At 40.1% G+C, this 24,801-nt stretch overlaps 1 long non-coding RNA gene across 3 annotated transcripts in view; it reads right to left on the reverse strand.

The window, feature by feature from the left end:
* Positions 1 to 1,749: 1,749 nt before the first annotated feature.
* Positions 1,750 to 24,801, reverse strand: part of LOC129052881 (uncharacterized) — a 61,097-nt gene continuing 38,045 nt past the window's right edge. For all 3 annotated transcript variants that reach the window (XR_008518007.1, XR_010138986.1, XR_010138985.1), the window contains 4 exons: positions 24,746 to 24,796; positions 23,444 to 23,545; positions 20,928 to 21,067; positions 1,750 to 3,311 (listed from right to left, as the gene is read on the reverse strand). This is a non-coding gene — a long non-coding RNA (uncharacterized LOC129052881). The remainder of the gene's footprint in view (positions 3,312 to 20,927; positions 21,068 to 23,443; positions 23,546 to 24,745; positions 24,797 to 24,801) is intronic.

Below are 24,801 nucleotides of genomic sequence, written 5' to 3' on the forward strand. Positions count from 1 at the left end.
GAGACAACAAAGCTTATAAATGAAGTCACTTAAAATATTTTTGTAGGATTTAAAGCAATTTCTACTGTTTTTTTGATAGCTGAATTATTTTTTGGAGACAGAGTCTCACTGTGTTGCCCAGGCTGGAGTGCAGTAGTGTAATCATAGCTTACTGCAGCGTCCAACTTCTGGGCTCAAGTAATCCTCCCACCTCAGCATCCTGGGTAGCTGGGATTACAGGCACAGGTCACCATGCACAGCTAATTTTTAAAAAAAAAATTTGCAGAGACAAGGTCTCACTATGTTGCCCAGGGCTCAAGCAATTCTTTCACCTGGGTTGAGCTCCTGGGCTAAAGTGATCCTCCCACCTCAGCTTCCCAAAGTGTTGGGATTACAGGTATGAGTCATCGTACCCAGGCTGATAGCTGAAATTTTAACCTCATGGTACTGTTCGCTCAAAAAAAAAGTGTGGGATAACCTGCTCCCAGTTTCCTGACCCAGGGCAATCACAGTATGAGTTCACATTGTAAGACTTTTGAAGACAATTTGAATGCCTTAGCATCAATTCTGTACAGATCCTGAAGGCTCATCATAGAATTAGGAAGACTTCCTCTCTCCTACCTTCTTGTCCATCTAATTGTTCTGTTTCATAAGCCCTATTCTCACAATCAGGGACATAATCACTTTTCACTCTTTATACTGTCCAAATAAGGAATGGAATCTCATTAAAATAAAATTTAAAAATTTATTGGCTGTTGTCTTTATTTGCTAGAGCTGTCATAACAAGATATCACCGACTGGGTGGCTTAACCCACAGAAATTTATTCTCTCACATTCTGGAGGCTGGAAGTCCAAGATGAAGGTGTCCCCAGGGTTCATTCCTCCTGAAGCTTCTCTTCTTGGCTTATAAATGCCACCTTCTCCCTGTGTCTTCACAGGGTCGTCCCTCCGTGTGTGTCTGTGTCCTCATCTCCTCTTCTTATGGGGTGTCTTAGTCCATTTCAGGCTTATAACAGAATACCATAGACTGGGGGGCTTATAAACAGCAGACATTGATTCTTCCACAGTCTTGGAGGCTGGAGGTCCGAGATCAAGGTGTGACCATGTCTGGTTCCTTCTGAGGCCTCTCTCCTTGGCTTGTAGATGATGTCCTTTCCCTGTGTCCTCACGTGGTCATTCCTCTGTGTGGGTCTCTGTCCTCATCTTCTCTTCTTGTAAGGACATCAGTCCTATTGGATCAGAGCCCTCCGTACTGACCTCATTGTATCTTAATCACATCTTTAAAGACTCCATTTGCAAATACAGTCACATCCTGAAATTCTGGGGGTTAGGTCTTCCACACATGAATTTTTGGGGATGAAATTCAGCCTGTCATAAGCACTTTAAATATGAGTGCAGTTCCCGATGCCCTCTTCCACAGTCTATCCCTCTGCATTATTACCTGCAGAAATAACTGATTGGCCTGAACTCCTATGAATATGCAGAAACAACCAATCTTCGCATCAGAGTATTCTAAAACTGTTAAGTGGGATTGGATGCACGTGTCTGTGAGTGTTGCCTAGAATGTCAACGAATGTCAGTGAGCCTTGATCAACATTTCCTCTCTATGTTCACTTTTCTAAAACACTGACTGAGGAAAGATCTTAAAACTTTAGACATGGAAAGATTCATTTTTCAAACCCCAGTCTCTAGAAAACACATTACATTAAAACTTGAAAAAAAAAATTAGCCATGTTTCAGAAGCAAACTTTACTTTGAAGGAAGGTCAGGAAAAGATATATAATATATATATTCATCATTTGATAGTTGGACCCTTGCCACCGGTGGGTTACTTGAAAGACTATTATTAACAGAGTCACAAAATCAGAATTTAAATCGAGTCCAGTTTATTTCCTACCATGTAATTTTGGGGAAGGCTAATCACAGAGGTTAGAAAATTAATTAAACATAGAATGAACTCACCTCTATCCTTTGGAAAAGTCTAGAGGGGATACCTTTACAAATTTACAACAGCTTGACAGAGAAATGTCAGTTTCAGGAAAGAAAAAGGCTCGCTACCACAACCTGTAAATTGTTAGAAGCAACATCTTAACAAATCAAAATGGCAGTTCTGTTGCGCATCCTGCAGGCTAGTGAGTATGATTCAGAAATAAGTGTATGGTTGGTGAAGACCATGATTCACTGGACAATATTTCCAGCAAGACTTCTTTTACTTTAAAGTAAACACTGAGATTTTTAAAAAAATCTCTTTTTGGGAAAGTTTATCCACTCCCCTCCCCCCATCCTACCTTCTGTTCTCACTTGATTCCTGTCATAACCCTCAATTTGTTGAATCACAATTGGTTGCTGTGGCGATGATTGCGATATCACAAACAAGATTATGACTTCAAGTGGGGAATAAACAGCAGGCACTCTGAACTCTTAACAAATGAAATTCTATCATTATGCAAATAGCCTTCAAATAATCAAGTGTGACCCAAAACGCATAATTTTCTTTTGTGGGATTTTTTTTCTTCCTTTGGCGTAGAAAATGCATCATCATCCGCTAGATTCATTTCTAAAAAAAATGTCATGGAACTTCAAAGATATATTTTAGGTTGAAACACACTCTTGTATGTAACAATTAAACATCATCAACATGCTGCAAAGATCATTTTATAGAATGTAATGATTTGTCCAAATTTAACCAGGCAAACTTTCCCAAATCAGAAGAGTAACAGCAATCATACTGAATAATTGCCAAATTATGGGTTTAAAATTAAGGAACTTGTAATAGACATGGAATATGCTTAACTTGGCTTCTGAGATTACAGCAGTTGCTGATCACTCTCATGTAGTGCCTAAATCCTGACCAAAGATACACAGACAGACAGATAGATAATAGATAAATTGATAGGTGATAGGTATACATATAGATAATAAGGATAGGTTGATAGATTATAGATGATTGATAGGTGATAGGGAGATGGATGATAGATAGACAGATAGATAGATAGAAAGAAAAAATAATATCTAGTACTCCATGAAAGTCTCCTCTGACCAGAAATACATCTGAATAAATGTGGAACACACACACACACACACACTGTCTTGTTATTCTGATTTTTATGTGATTTGAAGGCTTAAAGAGAATAAGGATTGAGTTGTGTCTATGGCTAATAAGTTTCAGAGTCAGTATTTAAAGCTAAACACTCAACACTACCCCTTAGGGCTCAAATCCCTTGAAAAAACACAATTATATATAGTCGTAATTACCAGTAATTATTACCTTGGCTCTATGTAGGTTTAACTGTCCAGCTGTCCAGGCATTGCCTGAGGAGAGACTCGAGCTCCTAAAATAAGAGAAAGTGGGAGCAATAAACATTGGCCTCTACCAGGGATGCACAACCAAATTGATCATGTGTCTGGTAAACAAAATATCTACAGGACATGTAGCTTAGGGAAAATTTTCTCTAAAGGTTCCCCAACTGTAATATTCTATCACGAGAAATGTTTTTACGCCTCTTTGAATCTTGGAGTTTAACTAAAAGGGACTGGGGTGGGTAGATTTTACACAGAGGGTAGGTCTCTTAAACATTTTCTGATAACGAACACCTTGATGAGGAGTTCTTGGGCCCTTCTTTTATTAGAGGATAAACTCGTGAAAAATAAGGTATAAGATAGGTATTATGTGTTCGTTCTTTTAAAACATAGAATGAAGTGGCTTCTGTCATAACCCCATGGTGATTTCCATTGTTGTTAATACTTAAAGATACAGGGATATGTGAGTTAAAATGAGTGGGGAAATCTATTAGAGAGAGAAGAGACAAGCATAAAAAGCTATTCATATTTCTTTGCAAGACCCATTCAGGAAAGTTGAGGGAGGTGGGGGAGTGTCTGAGGGTTCATATATCTACTACAAAAACAAAATTTACTTTTATTTATTTATTTAGAGACAGCGTGTTGTTCTGTTGCCCAGGCTGGAGTGCAGTGGTGCAGTCATAGCTCACTGCAGCCCTCACCTCCTGGGCTTAGGCTAACCTCCTGCCTCAGCCTCCTGAGTAACCACACCCTGATAACATTACCATTCTTAAGCTATTGATGACTGCTCCTGGAGGTCATGAAAATTACAGTGAAGGGTCACCCAAATCTACGATGATGGCATATCCCTCTCTATTAGTCCATTCTCACATGGCTATAAAGAAATACCTGAGACTGGTTATTCATAAAGAAAAGAGCCTTAGTTAGCTCACAGTTCTGCAGGCTGAACAGGAAACATAATGCTGGTGTCTGCTCAGCTTCTGGGGAGACCTCAGGAAACTTACAATCATGGTGGAAAGAGAAGAGGAAGCAGGGACATTACATGGCCAGAGCAGGAGTAAGAGAGAAGAGGAGGAGGTGCCACACAGTTTTTAAACCACCAGATCTCACTAGAAGCCACTCACTATCTTGAGGACAGCACCAAAGGAATGGTGCTAAACTATCACAAGAAATCCACCCTCATGATCAAATCTCCTCCCCCCAGGCCCCACCTCCAATACTGGGAATTACAATTCCACATGAAATTTGGGCAGGAACACAGATCCAGGCTCTATCACCACCTTAGGAATCGTATCGTGTGTGTCAGTACTGGATTAGCCCAGCCGCCAGCCAGTAATAAGGATACCATCCAAAGCAAGAATTAACAGGATGTGTCTGTAGTGCTGGCTGGGAGCCCTCACTGTGTTCCCTCCCACATCTGTTCTGTTTAGGGAGCAGAAGCCTTGGCCCACATGGTCAGGATGGCAGGATGTCTACCCCACCAGCCTACGACATCTCTGGTCAACGTTGGGCTCTCATGACTGATCGCCCGTGCCTGTGTGGAAAAGAGCCCTTCTAGGAAAGCTGTTACTCGGCATTCCAGAGATCTGTTCTTCCTGTGTTGCCATTAGAGTCACAAGGAGGACCAAGTACTTCCACCCCATGGTTCCTGGAAACAAAGAAAATCAGTCAGCTGGTGGTGGGTTTCCTTGGCTTGTGGAAAGTTAGAGACGCACTTCGATTTCATGAGGAGGTTGCAATGAGCCTGGATCATAACACTGCAGTTTAACCTGGTGACAAAGTGAGAACCTGTCTCAAATAGTAGTAATAATGATGACGATGATGATGATGATGATGATGATGTGATGATGATGATGTTGAGCATCCTTTCGGGTACCTATTGGCTATTCATGTATGTTTTTTGGAGAAATGTCTGTTCAGTTCCTTTGCATTTTCAATTTGGTTATTTATTCTTTCATTATTGAGTTATAAGAGTTCTTTATATATTCTGGATAATGTCCCTTATAGGATATGTGGCTTTCCAATATTTCACCTTAGTCTGTGTGTTGTCTTTTCACTTTCTTGATTGTGTCTTTTCAGGGGAAAACACTTCTAATATTGATAAAGTCCAATTTTTCAATTTTTCTCTTTTGTCATTTGTGCCTCTAGTGTCAAATCTAAGAAATCATTGCCTAACCCAAGGTCAGGAAGAAATAGTCACAGGTTTTCTTCTAAGAGTTGTATAATGTAGCTCTTACATTTAGGCCTATGATTCATTTTGTGGCAAGTTTGTGTACGGCATGAGGGGTTTTTTTTGTTTTCTTTTTTTAATACATGGACGTATAATTTGGAAATGAGCTTGTTTTGCCTCAGATAAATGAAACAGGATCTTTGTCTTCTCTTCTCTTTTATCTCTTTTCTTGTTTTAGGTGTCTCCTCATTCCTGGTCCTACATAAACTCATTTTGACATTCGCCTTAGGCATTTCAGAATCTGGCCCTTGCCCTTATGGTTTTCACATATCATGAACAATTTTCTTCTTTTACCCTCTTATTTGGGGTGCCTAAGCATCTCCTCAATGAAATGGCAACCGGTTACAAATGACTAAGCCAAGGTGACAATTACCCATAATTATGGCTTAATAAGTATACATGCCATTGTGGTTTGGTTTTGTAACAACTTTATTGAGGCGTAACCTCCATATCTTATTCACATGCATTAAATGTACATTTCAGTGATGTTTAGGATATTCACAGAGCTGTGCACCCGTCACCATATTGTAATTTACAACATTTCCAGCCAAGCACAGTGGCTCACCTACAATCCCAGCACTTTTAGTGGCCAATGCAGGAGGATGACTTGAGGCCAGGAGTTCAAGGCCAGCCTGGGGCAACACAGCGAGACCCTCTGCATCTCTACAAATAATGAAAAAATTACCCAGATGTGTGGCATGAATCTTTAGTCCCAGCTACTCAGGAGGCTGAAGTGGGAGGATGGCTTGCGCTCAGGAGGTCAAGACTTCGGTGAGCTGTGATGGCACCACCGTACTTCAGCCTTGACAACAGAGTGAAATGCTATCTCTAAAAAATAATATTAAATTTAAAAAAGAACATGTCCATCACTGTAAAAAGAAAACTCATGCTCATTGTCAGTCATTACCTGTTTCCTTCATCCCATCCTTCCCCTAACTCTAACAAACTCTCAAACTACTTTGGGTCTTTATAGATTTGCCTTTCCTGGATAGTACATATAAGTGAAATCATATTATATACATTCCATCTATCTTTATTTTAATATTAATTGTGATGAAATATACATGGCATAAAATTACCACCTTAGAGTGTACAATCCAGTGACATTAAGTACATTGTTGTGCAACCATCACAATCATCCATACAAAGAACTGTTTTCATCTTGCAAAACCAAAGCTCTTCTTAAACAAGAACTCCGGGCCCAGCATGGTGGCTCACACCTGTAATTCCAGCATTTTGGGAGGCCAAAGCGGGTGGATCACTTGAGGTCAGGAGTTTGAGACCAGCCTGGCCAACATGGTGAAACCCCGTCTGTATTAAAAAAATAAAAACAAAAAAGAACTCCTATTGCCCCTACAGTATATGATTTTTTTTTTTTTAGTGACTGGCTTTCTTCTCAAAATTTACCCATGTCCTAGCATGTATTAGTACTTCTTTCCTTACTCCATTGTGTGTATGTATTACATTCATCAATGCATTCATCAGGTGGTGGACATGTGGGTTGTTTTCACCTTTTGGCTATTGTTAATAATGACTGCTGTGAACATTTATGTGCAAGTTTTTGTATGGACAAGTGTTCTCACTTCTCTTGGGTAAATACCTAGGAGTAAAATTGCTGTGTCACATGCACACATATGTTTATTGTGGCACTATTCACAATAGCAAAGATTTGGAACCAACCCAAATGTCCATCAATGATAGACTGGATTAAGAAAATGTGGCACATATACACCATGGAATACTATGCAGCCATAAAAAAGGATGAGTTCATGTCCTTTGTAGGGACATGGATGAAGTTGGAAACCATCATTCTGAGCAAACTATCACAAGGGCAGAAAACCAAACACCGCATGTTCTCACTCATAGTTGGGAATTGAACAATAAGAACACTTGGACACAGGGTGGGGAACATCACATGCTGGGGCCTGTCGTGGGGTGTGGGAGGGGGGAGGGATAGCATTAGGAGAAATACCTAATGTTAAATGACGAGTTAATGGGTGCAGCACACCAACATGGCACATGTATACATACGTAACAAATCTGCACGTTGTGCACATGTACCCTAAAATTTAAAGTATAATAAAAAAAAGAAAAAAAACTGGTGTGTCAAATTCTATGTTAACATTTTGAGAAACTGCCAGACTATTTTATCAAAGCAGCTGCATAACATTACACTCCCAAATAATATATGAGGTCTCCAGCTTCTCCACATCCTTATGATCATGTTATTGTCTGCTGTTTTTATTTTAACAATCCTAGTGATTGTGATGTGTTAATGTGGTTTTGATTTACATCCCCCTAATGGCTAATACTATTAAGCATTGTGGCTCATGACTATAACCCCAGCACTTTGGGAGGCCAAGGCAAGAGGACTGCTTGAGCGTAGGAGTTCCAGTCCAGCGAGGGCAATATAGTGAGATCTCATCCCTACAAAAATAATTGTTTTTAAATTAGCCAGGCATGGTGGTGTGTGCCTGTAGTCCCAGCTACTCAGGAGGCTAAGGTGGGAGGATTGCTTGAGCCCAGAAGTCAGAGGTTGCAGTGAGCCAAGATTGTAACACTGCCCTTCAATCTGGGTAACAGAGTGAGACTCTCAAATAATAATAGTGATGATGATGATGATGATGATGATGATGATGATGATGGTGATATTGAGCATCTTTTGTGTGTCTATTGGCTATTCATTTATCTTTTTTGGAGAAATGTCTTTTCAGTTCCTTTGCATTTTCAATTTGGTGATGTATTATTTTATTATTGAGTTTTAAGGGTTTTTTCAATATATTCTGGATAACATCCCCCATAGGATATGTGGCTTTCCAATATTTTATCTTTGTATGTTGCCTTTTCACTTTCTTGGTTGTGTATTTTGAAGAGCAAACACTTTTAATGTTGATAAAGTCTAATGTTTGAATTTTTTCTTTTGTCATTTGTGCTTCTAGTGTTAAATCTAAGAAATCATTGCCTAACCCAAGGTCAGGAAGAAATAGTCATAGATTTTCTTCTAGCAACTGTATAATGTAGCTCCCATATTTAGGCCTATGATTCATTTTGAGGTAAGTTTGTGTATGGTATGATGTAGGGGTCCAGCTTTATTTTATTTATGCATGGACACTCAAGGCAGGAACCACATATGTCTTTTTTTTTTTTTTTTTTTTTGAGACGGAGTCTCGTTCTGTCGCCCAGGCTAGAGTGCAGTGGCACAATCTCAGCTCACTGCAACCCCTGCCTCCTGGCTTCACGCCATTCTCCTGCCTCAGCCTCCCAAGTAGCTGGGACTACAGGCACCCGCCACCATGCCCGGCTACTTTTTTATATTTTTAGTAGAGATGGGGTTTCACCGTGTTAGCCAGGATGGTCTCGATCTCCTGACCTTGTGATCCACCCGCCTCGGCCTCCCAAAGTGCTGGGATCACAGGTGTGAGCCACCGCGCCCAGCCACATATATATTATATGCGCTATTTACCCCCAGCACCTAGCCTGTTGCCATGAAAATAGTAAACACAAAATTCAGATTTTCTAATAGATAGATGTTTAGCTTTTTTGTGTATTTTTAAGTTCAGGGTTACATGAGCAACTTTGTTACATAGGTGCATCATGGGGGTTTGTTGAACAGATTATTTCATCATCCAGGTATTAAGCCTAGTACCCATTAGTTATTTTCCTGATCCTCTCCCTCTTCCGACTCTCCAGCCCCAAGTAGGCCATGCTGTCTGTTGTTTTCTTCTTTGTGTCCATGTGTTCTCATCATTTAGCTCCCACTTATACCTGAGAGCATGCAATATTTGTTTTTCTGTTCCTGTGTTAGTTTGCTAAGGATAATGGTCTCCAGCTCCATCCATGTCCCTGTAAAGGACGTGATCTCATTCTTTTATATGGCTGCATAGTATTCCATGATGTATATGAACCACACTTTCTTCATCCAGTCTATCAGTGATGGGCATTTGTGTTGATTCCATGTATTTGCTATTGTGAATAGTGCTGCAGTGAACATATGAGTGCATGTATTTTTATAGTAGAATTATTTCTATTCCCTTAGGTGTATACTCAGTAATGGATTGCTAGGTCAGATGGATGTTTTATAACGGTAGATTCTATGGTTCCAATTCTCAAATCCAGATTTCATGCTTCAGTTGTTACAAAAAGTCAGAAGACGGCAGAATAAAACAGGAATAAGAAATAAAATATATATATGTATATCTGTATATCTCTTCTACTAGGCATGATACATGAATGGCATTTCATTTTTCTCATTAAACCTTTTCCATCAACTGAGAAGGCACATATTAAAATAACAAACTATCAAGGATGCAAAAAAACCTACTCATGCACTTTGAATGGAACAGTCTGAATAGAATCAAGACAAGAGGTGGCCTCTTCAGACAATATTGAGCATCTGCTGTGTTAATAATAATGTTTAGTTACACCAGTCCTTCATTGAATTCTACTGTACCTAGGCATGGAAATCCAGCAGTTTAGATGGCACCAAGAAGGTGCCACAGTTAAGCTGCACAAGCCACTTACAAAATCGCAAACTATGCAAAATTGATTTCTAGTTCAGAAAGGAAATTATTATAGAATTGGGTAGACATAAAAGGCTGGCACGTGAATCTCATGCAATGACACCCCACCTCTATGCCATGTGTCACTCTGCTATCCACATGCCTTCTGTGGTAACTCGCTAACACACAGTCTGACCTTGTATATCCAAGTGGAATTATCATTTAGTTACTTTACTGCAAACAGCCTATAAATAGTTTTGCAATTACATTCTTGATTTGAAAAATATGAATAGAAAGGGAATAACTTCCTTGGGGAAGCTGTTAAGTGCATTATTATTCCATCTTTCAAATGAGAATGCACTTTTAATCCCAGCCTTCCTGTCTGATCAGAATTTCTTTTATGCACTGGATTCAACAGCACTCTGGAAGTTTATTCTCCACTGCAAGCCCACAGATGCAGAATCACACAAGGGAAGTTGCTTCACCCACCACATCTGAGTCTCAATTTTGCTCAATAAGAATCCACTTTTCTCAATGCCATGAATCTCCCAAAATGTACATGTATTAGTCCACTTTCACACTGCTATGAAGAAATACTCAAGACTGGGTAATTTATAAGCAAAAAGAGGTTTAATGGACTCACAGTTCCACATGGCGGGGGAGGCCTCACAATCATGGTGGAAGGCAAAAGAGGAGTAAAGGCATGTCTTACAAGGTGGCAGGCAAGAAGGCATGTGCAGGAGAACTGCCTTTTATAAAATCATCAGATCTCCTGAGACTTATTCACTATCATGAGAACAGCATGGGAAAACCTGCCCTCATGATTCATTTACCTCCCACTATGTCCCTCCCACGACACATGGGGATTATGGGAGCTACAACTAATGATAAGATTTGGGTGGGGACACAGCCAAATCATGTCATTACACAAAGCTAGTTGGGTTGCTTTTTTGAACCACTGAAATAACTCTTCTAAGAGATGTGAAAGGAAAATAAGTCTTGGGGACCCCAAAATCACTAAGCTAAAGGGAAAAGTCAAGCTGGGAACGGCTTAGGGCAAACCTGCCTCCCATTCTATTCAAAGTCACCCTTCTGCTCACTGAGATAAATGCATATCTGATTGTCTCCCTTGGAAAGTCTAATCAGAAACTTAAAACTTAAAAGAATGCAACCATTTGTCTCTCATATACCTGTCACCTGGAAGGCCCCTCCCTGCTTGAGTTGTCCTGCCTTTCCGGACGGAACCAATGTACATCTTACATATATTGATTGATGTCTTATGTCTCCCTAAAATGTATAAAACCAAACTGTGCTCTGACCACCTTGGGCACATGTCATCAGGACCTCCTGAGGCTGTGTCATGGGTGCGTGTTCTCAAACTTGACAAAATAAACCTTCTAAATTAACTAAGACCTGTCTCAGATATTTGGGGTTCATAGAGGTAACTAATTCATGGAAGAAGGTTCTAATGTTATTTGATGGCTTTAAAAAAGCTGGATTAGCTGAGACTGAACTGGCTGACTTGGCAGACAAGGATATAGTCTGAAAGTAACCACAATTGATACATTAGAATTAGCATTTTGAATGAACTCTGTTCTCCAGCTACTTTTCTCTCTCTTTACAAATTATTTTCTGAAGAAATCTGGTTTTGTAAGTTTTTCTATGTATCTTGATTTAAAAAACTTTGATTTCATACTTAGTTAGAATTGACAAGATTGCCCTCAACCACACTGCATCGTGGAGAGTAATGACCCTCCTGGTGAAAATGAAGGATATTTATAAAATTCAGCTCTGCCTGCCTTCATAAATCCACATTTTCAAAGGAGAATGAAACCCACACTCATTGAATCACAAAGAATATTCCCCCCACTTGACATTTTTCTGTGGACTCTTAAAATAACATACCTTTCGGAGTCCAGAATGCTGATTTCAAGGAGATTTTTTTTTTTGTTCTGTTATTATCAGTGATGGAAGGGCCTTTATTGGGAGTATTCTGTAACTCATTGTAACTTGCTTTAAAGTGAATATTTCAGCTTCATACCTGGTCATGTGGTTTCTCCTTTAGCTCTTCTTGTTTGCACAGTTAAGCAGAAAGGAAACCAACCATTTGGACAAATAAAAGTGGAGAATTAAGTTATGCTGTCATTTTTAAAATTTCTCCCCAAGGGGTTTTACTGACTGTCTAAACTGGGCTTGTGGGTTATCAGTTTTCTGAAATTCCATGGCCCAATTTGATAGGTACAATTCCAAATTGTAATTTCAAGCACAATCTAGTTGATTGCCCTCTAAATGCTGACCCTGACCCATAAAGACTACTCAAGGACCACAGGATTTCAGCTTCCTTCTTGGACAGGCTGGGTGTTGGCCACACTGCAAAAGTAACAGGGACATAGCTGATGTATTGGCTTTTCTACACCTGCTGATTTCTATTTTTGTTTAAATATTTAGGGCAGACAGATAGTTAGGTCAGTGTCTTGCCTTCTCTTTGTAGGACTTAATTCCTAGATCAAACCAGGAGCCCTCTTTTGAGGGAGTATATCCATCAAAGCTCCCATGTAAAACCTTGCCTCTGATTTCCTTTAATTTTTTTTTAATTTAAAAACAATAAAAATAATCTTTCTTTCTCTCTCTTTTCAGAGAAGCCTAGATCTCAGGGATTGATGTTTCAGACTGAAGAATTCAGAACACTGCATTGAAAATATTCCTTCCTCCTTTAAAAACATCCTTTTTTTGTGACACCCACCTCCTCATTCAAATATAGTAAGATCGTGAGAAGAAGAAGACAATGGAGAAGCTAGAATCTTGGGACTGGCAACTTTTCAGGAGTCTCTAACGGGATGGAATCCTCTACCTTGGCACTATTGATATTTGAGGCCTGATAATGAAACCGCCTTTGCAAAATTATGACAGTAAGAGAAATCTGATATCATTGACTCCATCTTACTTCTGACCTTTAAGCTGTCCTTGGTCATTCCTGGGCATAGGCCAAGCTAACTTTGGGAGGAATTTAGTTTATGGTTTAACTTTGAAATAAGAATGATTATAGTCCCTCCCTAAAAATAATTCCCTCCCTTGTAGGGACTGAAACCACCTTTGTAAGACTAATGAGGAGTCAAAAGATAGACATAGTTTCTCTCATCCCTTACTGCTCAGGAGTCATGTGGCCAACTCACAAGATTTGTGACCTACCCAATCGCTCCTATAGAAAACATCACTACTGTTGTTTTTTTCTGAATTGTTTTTCAGGCTGACCCCACCCAGACCCAGGACTCATTACTGCACTGTTCCTGTGGCCCTACCCAGAGGTGGACTCAGTGCATGGAGATCGCTTTCTACACTTCTATTATTTCATCCCCAGCCAAGCAGCAGTACCCATTCCCTATGCCCCTGCCCACCAAATTGTCTATAAAACCCTCTAACCTCTAAGCCTTCAGGGAGACTAGTTTCAGTGATAACTGCAGTTCTCCTGCATGGACCAGTCTCATGTCAATTAAATTCTTTCTCTATTACTGCAATGCTACGATCTCAGTAGATTGATTTGTCTGTGCAGTGGGCAAGAAGAACCCATAGGGTGATTACAATAATTCTCTGTGATGGGGCTGTCTTGTGCATTGCACGATGGTTAGCAGCATTTCTGGCCTCCACCCACTGGCCAGCAGTAGAGCACTCCCCTACCTTTAACAATTAAAATGTCTTTGGACATTGTCTCCTGGTGGACAAAATTGGCATTGCTTGAGAACCCTATGATGATAAGAGGTACTTACCTAAAGAATATGCAACAATTATTATTATCTGCATAGCTATAACAAAATTCTCCCTACTAATGTAAAACCCTTCTTCTATTGTAATGCTTTAAAAAAAATTCCACTTTGCATTCCCAAATCGTTTCACTAAAAAAGATTTATTCTTCTCATTTCAAGGTTTTGAGAAATCCAGGTGGCCTTGAAAGTTAGATTTATCTTTTTGGATAGAAAAATCCTAAGTGTTTTCTGTCTTGCAGATAACTGGCTGGCTCTGTTTCACAAAGTTCTGCAAACAATGAACACATGTTCTATTCAGTATATAGCCATGTTAAAGATTCCAGTTTTTCTGCTCCAATGTTACCATCGGACTGAATTTAATGAAATTGAAATTGATCAATGGAAAAAAAAACTCCATAAAATATTTTAAAGATGTTTATTCTGAGCCCATAATCGATCGCAGCCCAGGGAAAACACAAACCCAAGAAGCCTTGAGTAAGTGATCCCAAGGCAGTCAGATTACATTTTAGTTTTAGGGAGACAGGAGTTACAGGCAAAGACATAAATCAATACGTGGAAGGTAGATATAAGTTTGACCTGAAAGGTGGAATAACTTGAAGCAGGGGCTTCCAGGTTATAGGTGGATTCTGAGATTCTTTAATTTGCAGCAGGCTAACAAACTAAGACTCTTTCTGGAACTTGGAGTCAGCAGAAAAGAATGGTTAGATTAAGATAAGGATGCTGTATGGGAAGACTGATGGCCTGGAGGCATGACTTAACCTTTGCCTCGCATGGCCTGAGGTTCTACTTATAATTTGGTATCTGATTGCCACAGAGTCTTGTCAGTCTTGCAGTGGAGAAGTTTTTAACATTAATGCTGGTCAGTTGTATCTAAATTCTAAAAGAGAAGAGGTATAAAGAGGTATGTTTCACTTCTGATATGGTTTGGCTGTGTCCCCACCCAAATCTCATCTTGAATTGTAGCTCCCATAATTCTCACTTGTTGGAGGAGGGACCCCATGGAAGATAATTGAATCATGGGGGGCAGTTTCCCCCATATTGTTCTCATGGTAGTGAATGAGTCTCATGAGAGCTGATGGTTTTATAAGGGGAAACCATTTTGCTTGGCTCTCCTTATCTCTTCTCTGCTGCCATGTAAGACGTGCCTTCCGCCTTCCACCATGATTGTGAGGCATCCTGAGCCGCGTGGAACTGTGACTCCATTAAACCTCTTTTCCTTTGTAAATTACTCTGTTTCGGATATGTCTTTATCAGCAGCATGAGAACGGACGAATACAACTTCCCTTCCCGTCACGGCCAGAACTCAGTTTTTCAGGATTCTCTGGGGTTCCCTCAGTCAAGATGGGATCTGACCAGTTGGTGGAGAGCTTAGGATTTTATTTTTAGTTTACAAATTTAACAAGATGTGTGGTCATATAGTGTTTTCAAACAGTACTTCTGGTATCATCTATGTGTCACTTTCTTATCCCAATTCTGCAATTCTCTGACATCAACTGGGTTTCCAACAGCTCCATTCGATTCTGACACTAACTACCTGGAGTTAGCACAGACCACACAGGTTAAGGGTTCAGTCCCACAGGACTGCCATACTTCAAGTCCCAGAAACCACCTATATTCCCGACCCACGGGCTAGAAGTTTGGGGGTTCCCACAACGCCTTCTTCAGGCTCAATAAAAATTCTCTAGAATGACTCACAGAACTTAGGAAAATATTTTACGTCACTATTACTGGCTTATTTACTGGATACCAATCAAGAATAGCCAGATGGAAGAGACATATAGAGCAAGGCATTGGGGGTGAGGAGGGGGACGGGGCCAAGAACTTCCATACCCTCTGTGGACACTCCACCCTCCCAGCACATCAGTGTGTGCACCCACCTGGAAGCTCCGCATCTCATTGCTTAAGGGTTTTCATAGAATTCAGTGCCCAGCTTCACTTCCCTATGGTCAGGGGATGGAGCTGAAAGTTCCCGTTCTCTAATCACAGGTTTGCCCTTGCTGGTGACTGGTCTTCACTCTGAGGCTATCTAGGGGTCCCCTCACCACTCATTGGCATAAACTCAGGTGTGCTGGAAAGGGGGTCCTTATGAATAACAAAAGACACTCCTCTATCACTCAGGAAATGCCAAGGGTTTTAGAAGCTTTCTGCCAGACCACAGAGATCAGATTTTTATAGCATAGTGACAGACAGGAGCACTGGCCCAATCCAGCCACAATATCAGGGCCTGGCTAGGAGGAAACCACCAAAAGGGGAGAAGCTCTGCGTGTTTTGCTGAGCTGAAGGCAGCAAGATTCTGCACAACTGATATTCCTAACAGCTCCTAGAAATGGCCAACCCCTCCCATGGGCGTTCAAGTTGTAGCATGTGATAGAATTTCCTTTCTCTTTAAGGCTGAATACTATTCCATTGTATAGATAGGCTGTGTTTCATTTATCCATTCATCTGTCATTGAACATTAGGGTTGCTTCTACTTCTTCGCTATTGTGAATAGTTCTGCAACGAACACGGGTGCGCAAATATCTCTTTGAGATCCTGCTTTCAGTTCTTTTGGATATATATCCCCACACAAAGATGGCTGAATCTTTTTAAATGTTTTTTTCAAAGAAAATGGGCAACATAGTTGAAGTCAGCTTCGGGGAATGAAATTGCTGACACTTAGATACATTTAGATAAAGATAAGATAACAATCCAGGGAGAGGAGTACTTTCTCCACATTTATTTCCCCAGAGCTTTGTAAACAGAAATCTGAGAGACAATTACAGTTTGAGGAGATGGAGTCCCTGGAAGCAGTGCAAATTCTGTATTTACAGTAGCTTCCGTGTCTTCATTTCCAAATATTTTTCATCTCTACAATGTTTTCACCTAATCAGGTTTTGGGGGGCTATTTGTGATTCTATTATTTTACTTGAAAAATGGTATGTCGGGCCCTGTGTGATGTTGTTTATTATAAAATACCTGAGGAGGAACTCTGGTCCTGTGATAGTCATTTAAAACCAGCCATTAGGCTGGGCGCCGTGGCTCACGCCTGTAATCCCAACTTTTTGGGAGGCCAAGGTGAGCAGATCACTTGAGGTCAGGAGTTCAAGATCAGCCTGGCCAACATGGTGAAACCCCATCTCTACTAAAAATACAAAAATTAGCTGGGCATGGTGGTGCCTGCCTGTAATCCCAGCTACTCGGGAGGCTGAGGTACAATAATTGCTTGAATCCAGGAGGCAGAGGTTGCAGTGAGCCAAGATTGCGCCACTGCACTCCAGCCTGGGTGACAGAGGAAGACTCCCACTTGGAAGAAAGAAGAAAGAAAGAAAGAAGGAGAGAGAGAGAGAGAGAGAGAGAGAGAGAAGAAAGAAAGAAAGAAAGAAAGAAAGAAAGAAAGAAAGAAAGAAAGAAAGAAAGAAAGAAAGAAAGAAAGAAGAAAGAAAGAAAGAAAGAAAGAAAGAAAGAAAGAAAGAAAGAAAGAGAAAGAAAGAAAGAAAGAAAGAAAGGAAGGAAGGAAGGAAGGAAGGAAGGAAGAAAAAGAAAAGAAAGAAAGAAGGAAAGAGAAAGAAAGAAGAAAGAAGGAAGGAAGGAAGAGGGGAGAGGAGGGGAGCAGAGGGGAGGGGAGGGGAGGAAGGAAGGAGAATGGTAGTTATCAGGGGCTGGGGGAGGGGTAAATGGGAAGATATTCAATGAGGATAGAGTTTTAGTTGTGCACAATGTGAAAAAGTTTCAGAGATCTGTTGTACAGCAATGTGAATATATTTAATATATTTAATGCCACTAAACTGTACATTTAAAAGTGGTTAAGATGGTAAATTTTATGTTATATGTTTTTTACTACAATAAGAAATAAATAGGAATATATTGAATTGCACACTTTAAACGGGTGAGCATTATGGCATGTAAATTATATCTCAATAAAGATGTTAAAAATTAAAAGAAAAATAAATATTGTGAATTCCAGAAAGTGTTATGGTCTACTTAAGAGAATCTCATGTTTTGCCTTTACATGTGTGTGTAAATGTATATGTATATATAGATTTTGGCAGTTATCATTCTTTTCTTTTCTTTTCTTTCCTTCTGTGTGTGTGTGGGGGGGATGGCATCTCTCTCTGTCACCCAGGTTGGAATGCAGTGGTACAATCTCAGCTCATTACAGCCTTGGCCTCCAGGACTCAAACGACCCTCCCACCTCAGCGTCTGGAGTAGCTGCTACACCTGGCTGATTTCTTTAGTTTTTGTAGAGATAGGCTTTGCCATGTTGCCCAGTCTGATCTCAAACTCCTGGGCCCAAGCCATCCTCCCACCTCAGCCTCCCAGACTGCTGGGATTACAGATGTGTGCCACTGCATCTAGCCTCATCATTTCTTTTAGAAGACATTTATCAATTGTTTTCAATACACATCAGCATTAAAACCTTCATTTTCATGTAGCTATGCAGAAAGAAAACAAGTCGTTGTCTTCTCTGTGGCTCACGTTGAGGAGGAAAACCTTTTCCTGTCCCCGCTTAAGTCCGAAAATTGAGAATATGTCAACTAAACTGACAAAATACAGATTTGCAAGAGAAAAAGCAGATCATTATTTACTTGTATGTGGGAATTAACAGAAAAACATGACTCAAGGAAAGAGAATTTGGGGCCTATATACTATCTCAGTAATGGAAGGGGAAGGGGATAAGGTTTTGAGACAGGGTCTTGCTCTGTTGCCCAGGCTGGAGAGCAGTGGCACAATTATAGCTCACTGTAGCCTTGACCTCCTGGGCTCCAGCAACCTTCCTGCCTTAGCCTCCCGACTAGCTGGGACCACAGGTGGGCACCACCATACAGAGCTGATTTTTAATTTTTAAAATTTTTTTGGTAGAGACGGGGTCACACTTTTTAAAAATAATGACTTTTAGGAAAGACAAGTGGGCCCTTATAGATACAACAGTTTTGTGACAATGTCTGGTGTTATGCCAACTTCTTGTCTCTAGTGATAAGAGTTCATCTTCCCTGGTTGCTCCAAGAAAGGAGATTTATGAGAATTGAGTCGCTCATCTGAAAATCATATTTATGCATATTCTGGACTCCTTCACTTATTCTGGCTCCCCACTTCTGCCTATTCCAAAACTTTTTAAATTTGGTGGGATTCGAATTACCTTTACTTAGCAATCAAGACTTTGCATTTATTGGTGACCTCTGTCATAGTCTAACCTTATCATAGAGACTATGTGCAAATAGTGTCCTTTTATCCACATCCACCCAGTGGGGAAATGAACAAGGAAAGACACAGATACAGTATTGGAGACAGAGTTAAAGGATCAGGCCCAGAGAAAGCAGCTTTGGACTAAGTCTTGAGGGGCTAGTAAACCACAGCCCAACAAAGGATTGGGAAAAAGGTTTTAAGCAGAGGGAAGCTTGCATACAAGAGCAGAAAAGCCAAAACAGGCAGGAATCTCTTACCAAGTGTCAGTATCTGACAGAGCCCTAGGATTTGTGTAGAAATTTCTCTGGATTGGTAGTAATTTATGGAATCTCAATTTCCTCCTCTGGGCAATAAAGAGCTCATAAGAAATATGAGCACAGTGGTGGTGATATGAATATATTTGAATGTAAGAAATGACATGCTAATGGCACGCTAATGGCACTCTCCTAAGGCCTAATTTCTCTCCTAAGGTCCCCAAGTTTGTAAACTTATTTACCTTCTCCTATGCTACCTCCAAGTTTTCCCACATACAGACTCTCTGTACGTTTTGTCAGCATACAGCCAGCATTAGAATTTCTAATTGCCTTTGCAGAAGAAAAGAAATATGCAATGTACAATTAAAGAGCTGATTTCATTCAGGTCATTGCAACAGGGAGAATGTTCATTAATGAGGAACAACACAAAGGACAGGATTGGAGCCTGGGGTTTTGTAGAGGGAAGTCGACAGAGAATCATCCTTATCATCTGCTGGTCTTAAGGATAGAAGGACGTGGGCCTTATCTGGGGATACTCATTTAACCCTTTCCCGGAATTCAAAAGTGTGGGGGCAATCATCCTTATCATCTGCTAGTCTTAAGGATGGATGGAGGTGGGCCTTATCTGGGGATACTCAGTTAACCCTTTCCTGGAATTCAAAAATGTAGGGGCAATAGCAAAGTCATGGAATCAATCTAGGTGCCCATCAACAGTGAATTGGATACAGAAAATGTAGTACATATACACCGTGGAATACTATGCAGCCATAAAAATAGAATGAAATGTCTTTTGCAGCAACATGGATGCAGCTGGAGGCCATTATCCTAATCAAATTAATACAGGAACAGAAAACTAAATACCACATGTTCTCACTTACAAGTGGGAGCTGAACACTGGGTACTCATAGACATAAAGATGGCATCAGTAGACACTGGGGACTACTAAGAGAGGAAGACAAGGAGATGAGCAAGGGTTGAAAAATTAACTTTTGGGTACTATGCTCAGTACCTGGGTGATGGGATCATTTGTACTCCAAACCTCAGCATCACGCAGTATACCCAGATAACAAACCTGCACATGTACCCTCTGAATCTTAAATAAAAGTTGAAAAAGAAAAAAAGAAAAAAAACTGTGAGGGGAAATTATTAACTCTTGCTGTGTTCTGGGAGCTTAGGGCTCAGGTAATGTTCAACATTGTCACCCTGCTACCCATGTGCCACAGTGATGGGCTTGACCTCTACTTCTAATAGAAAGAGAGAAACAGCACATGTACTAGGGAGATCTCTGGTGTTCACATAGCTATATGCACTCTTTATTTTAGGGTGAGAGGGTTTGATTGCATATTTTCATTAATTATAATTTGAAAAAAGTCTTTCACCGTCGCAGCTCATTACAGATAACATCATGTAGATTTTCAAGATGGGACCAAACATGGAAACTGCGATCGAGTAGTTCTCATATGCATGAGCTGTTACAAATGCATTGGCCATTTGTAGTCCTACTCCAGTGGGTTTTTGCCCAACAAACACAGTGATTCACCAAATTGAATTACGTATTTATCCTTTAATGTATTGTATGATGTAGTATATTTCTGACAGAATAAAACTTCTATTTTATCAGACATTGGTGAGAATTGAATATTCCCCTATAATATTATAAGTCTGAAATTGGAAGAGGGGAGACCTATTGAATAGCTCTGTCTTTACATATTTGAAAGGATATTTCTCCTCCTTTACCCACCTGCTTCCACCGCTGGGCACTGAGGATACATTCATATACTTGTCCTTTCTCACAATGTCAGGTGAATGAGGCAGCAGGTGTATTTCTGACCAAAGGCAATACGTGTATTTCTGGAAGCCAACCATTATAGGCCAGGAAAGCTAGGAAAATTTAGCATTACAAAGAAGTGACTGTGGGCACTCACATCCAAACTAAATGTATTACCAACTCATCTTCTGTTTTTTGGGATCCACAGAATGCTCTGGTCACCCCAACATGGCCTGGTACATGGTCCAAAATGTCTTGCCAGTCACAAGCCTGGCTAGAATCCATCCATATTGCCATCTGATAAACTGAGAGAGGAGACATGTATTTCTTCCGGAAGAAGACAGGAAGCTTATCTCAAAACATCAGCCATGGTGGAGATAAGCTTGAAAGGGGAAAATTAATTCAAAGCAATCCAAGAGAAAAGCAGTTCAAAGAAGAAAAGAAAGTTCAAAATAAAGAGAAAGGGGAGAAGAAAAATGTAACACTGCACTCCACCCTCTAGAAGATTCTTCCTTGACGTTGGGCAACTTTATGAGGACGTATGTGAGCACCAGAGGGATAGTGCCTAGAAAAAAGGAAAGCTCCCTCTAGATTATTCTATGCAGCTCACAGCTCTGAGGCCATCTCTTGGAAAATACTAAATTTTTCTTTAATAAGTACTTATGCTATGTCTTTTTCCATGACTAATAATGCATTGTGCTTGAAATTGTTAAACTCACAGGAGAGTAAAGTCATCACAGCCATAATAAGATATCAAAATGGACATATTTTAATAACCTTATTTTTTAAAGCAACTTTACATAACTCGTTGATTGAGGGAACTAAGCAGATTGATTGGTTCCAAGGAAAAGCTTTTTGAAAAATCACAAATATACAGATCAGGAAGGCTGAAATGGATATACAAATGGAGTCTTAACTGGTTTCTCTAGATGGAATGGGGAAAAAGTCAATCATGCCACATAATTCAACCAATGTGGGACAGAAAAGAATCTGCAAATCTCTAAGAATTATTCTGGCATTACTATCTGTTAAATACAATCTACAGAGTTATAAAATAATTCAGAAAAAAATCAAAGTCTAAAATCATATAACTCAGGAGAGTGTGCTCTATGTTGAAAATGCATATTCTTAAACATTTTTTTGGCCACTGTATCCCCAGCTAATTGGACACCTCACTGTTTGTGGTTGACTTGTGATAAATCCAACACTATGCTATTTCCATTCTAAATACCGTGTGACTCTAAAGTTAAAGTAATTTATTTGTAGTCAATGACACAGAACGTAAACACACAGATGTGCATTATCTCCATCAAGAAAAAAATCATTGTTCGAAGCACTTAAGCACACTGTAAATGGTCAAGCTACGTTTTCAAGTCTATGCTTGGGATTATTTTTAAAGCCTGCCACAAAGTACAAATAACCTCATTGGCTGCAAATTTATTTTCTTCATGTTCTACATTTTTTCTTGGAGCAAGCAAAATCATTTATGCACAAATTTTGGAAGTAAAAGAAAGCCCAAGATGAATACTATTCTGAATTTAAATGCAAGAAGAACTTAGATAGCATCATGGGTGATATTTTTTCCGTGATTTATGAATTAATATCCAAAGGCGGATTTCTACAAATGAATCAACCAGTGGCAATATAATTGGATGAACTAGAATGACTCAAATTTCCCTCTGCATTGATTTTTAATGGGGACAGTGAGGGGAAAATTTTGCCTCTTGGGGGCTATTTGGCAGTATCTAGAAATTCTCAATTGTTAAAATTGGGTGTGGTGGGATTGGGTATTTGTTATGTAGAGACCAGGTGCTGCTAAAAATCTTACAGTATACAGGACAGTGATCAGAACAAAGGTTATCCAGCTTGAAATTTCAATAGTGTAAAGGTTGAGAAATTTTCACCTAAAGGGACTAGTCTGAAAAATGAAATTCTTTCATGATTTAAGGCATCCAGATGTTGGGGGGCAGGAAACAGATCTTATTACTTTACGGGTTTTCTTCCACGTTTCTAGAGGCCTTTTAAAACTCATTCTTAAAATGTTTCCTAAAGTCTTGAACATGTCTTGGCAAACTGTGGTAGACAGAATGCCCCCTTTCCAAGAATGTCCATGTCTTAACCCCTGAGACCTCTAAAAATGTCACTTTATATGAGAAAGGGACTACGCAGACGTGATTAAAATTAATGACCTTAAGAAAGGGAAATCATCCTGGAATATCCAGATAAGCCCAGACCAATCACAAGAGCCCTTAAAAGTGGGAAAGGAAGTCAAAAAGATATATGAGAAGGAAGGATGTTATTATTTGAATGCATGCTCCTCTTCAAAATTCACATGTTGGGAAATAACTCAGAAACAGAAAGTCAAATACCATTTGTTTTCACTTATAAGTGGTAGCAAAACAATGAGTACACATAGACATAGAGAATGAAATAACAGACACCGGAGTCTCAAGGGGTGGGAGGAAGGTGAGGGATGAGAAATTACTTACCGGGTACAATGTTCAGTATTCCGGTGATGGTTACACTAAAGGCACACAGTTCATCCCACGCAATATATTCACATAACAAAACTGCACATGTACTCCCTAAATCTATAAAAATAAAAAATAAATTTATATGTTGGAACTTAAAACCCAAAGTGATAGCATTAAGAGGTAGGACCTTTTGGGAAGTAATTAAGTCATGAACGCTCCACTCTTATGAACGGATTATTGTTCTTATAAAAGAGGTTGAACGCCGCACTTCAGTCCCTATTTTTTGTCTGTCCATCTCTTCTGCCATGTGAGGACACAGCGTTCATCCCTTATTGCCCTCTTCCCCACCATGTGAAGATGCAGTGAGAAGGCACCATCTTGGAAGCAGAGAGCAGACCTCACCAGACATCAAAGCCACTGCTGCCTTGATCTTGGACTTCTCAGCCTCCACACTTGTGAGGAAAAAAAACATATCTGTTCTTTCTAAATTGCAATTTTGTGACAGCAACCCACTGGACTAAGACAGGGAGTCAGTGAGATTTGATGTGAGAGAAGGACTCAAAATTCCATTGTTGAAGGGGGCTTCCCATGGAAACACTGAGTGGGAATGCAAGCAGCCTCTATGAGCAAAGATCAGCCTCCAGTTGACAGCCAGACAAGGAAACGGGCACTGCAGCCATACAACTGCAAGGGACTAAGTTTGACTAACAACCTGAATGAGCTTTGCTGTGGATCTATTATGCCTTCCACAAATTAATATATGTTGAAGTCCTAATTCCCCAATGAGACTGTATTTGGAGATTGGGTCTTTGAAAAAGTCTTTTAATTACAGTTAAATTAGGTCATAAGGGTGGGACCCTTTTTCAATAAGGCAGGTGGCTTATAGGAGGAGGAAGAAACACTAGAGTACTCTCTCATGTGTTCCCTCTCTCTCTCTCTCTTTCTGCCATGTGAGAACACACCAAGAAGGCACTATTGACCTGGCACAGTGGCTCATGCCTGTAATCCCAGCACTTTGGGAGGCCGAGGCAGATGGATCAGCTGAGGTCAGGAGTTCAAGACCAGCCTGGCCAACATGGTGAAACCCCATCTCTACTAAAATTACAGAAATTAGCCAGGCATGATGGCGAGCACCTGTAATTCCAGCTACTCAGGAGGCTGAGGCAGAGATAATTGCTTAAAACCCAGGAGGTGGAGGTTGCAGTGAGCTGAGATCACAACACTGCACTCCAGCCTGGGCAACAGAGTGAGATTCCAGATTCCATCTCAAAAAAAAAAAAGAAGGCACCATCCACAAACCAGGAAAAGAGTACTCACCAAGAACAGAATCTGCCACTGACTTGACCTTGGACTTCCCAGCCTCCAGAACTGTC

The sequence above is a fragment of the Pongo abelii genome, chromosome X, assembly GCF_028885655.2.
Source record: "Pongo abelii isolate AG06213 chromosome X, NHGRI_mPonAbe1-v2.0_pri, whole genome shotgun sequence".
In the NCBI taxonomy this organism is placed as follows: domain Eukaryota; kingdom Metazoa; phylum Chordata; class Mammalia; order Primates; family Hominidae; genus Pongo; species Pongo abelii.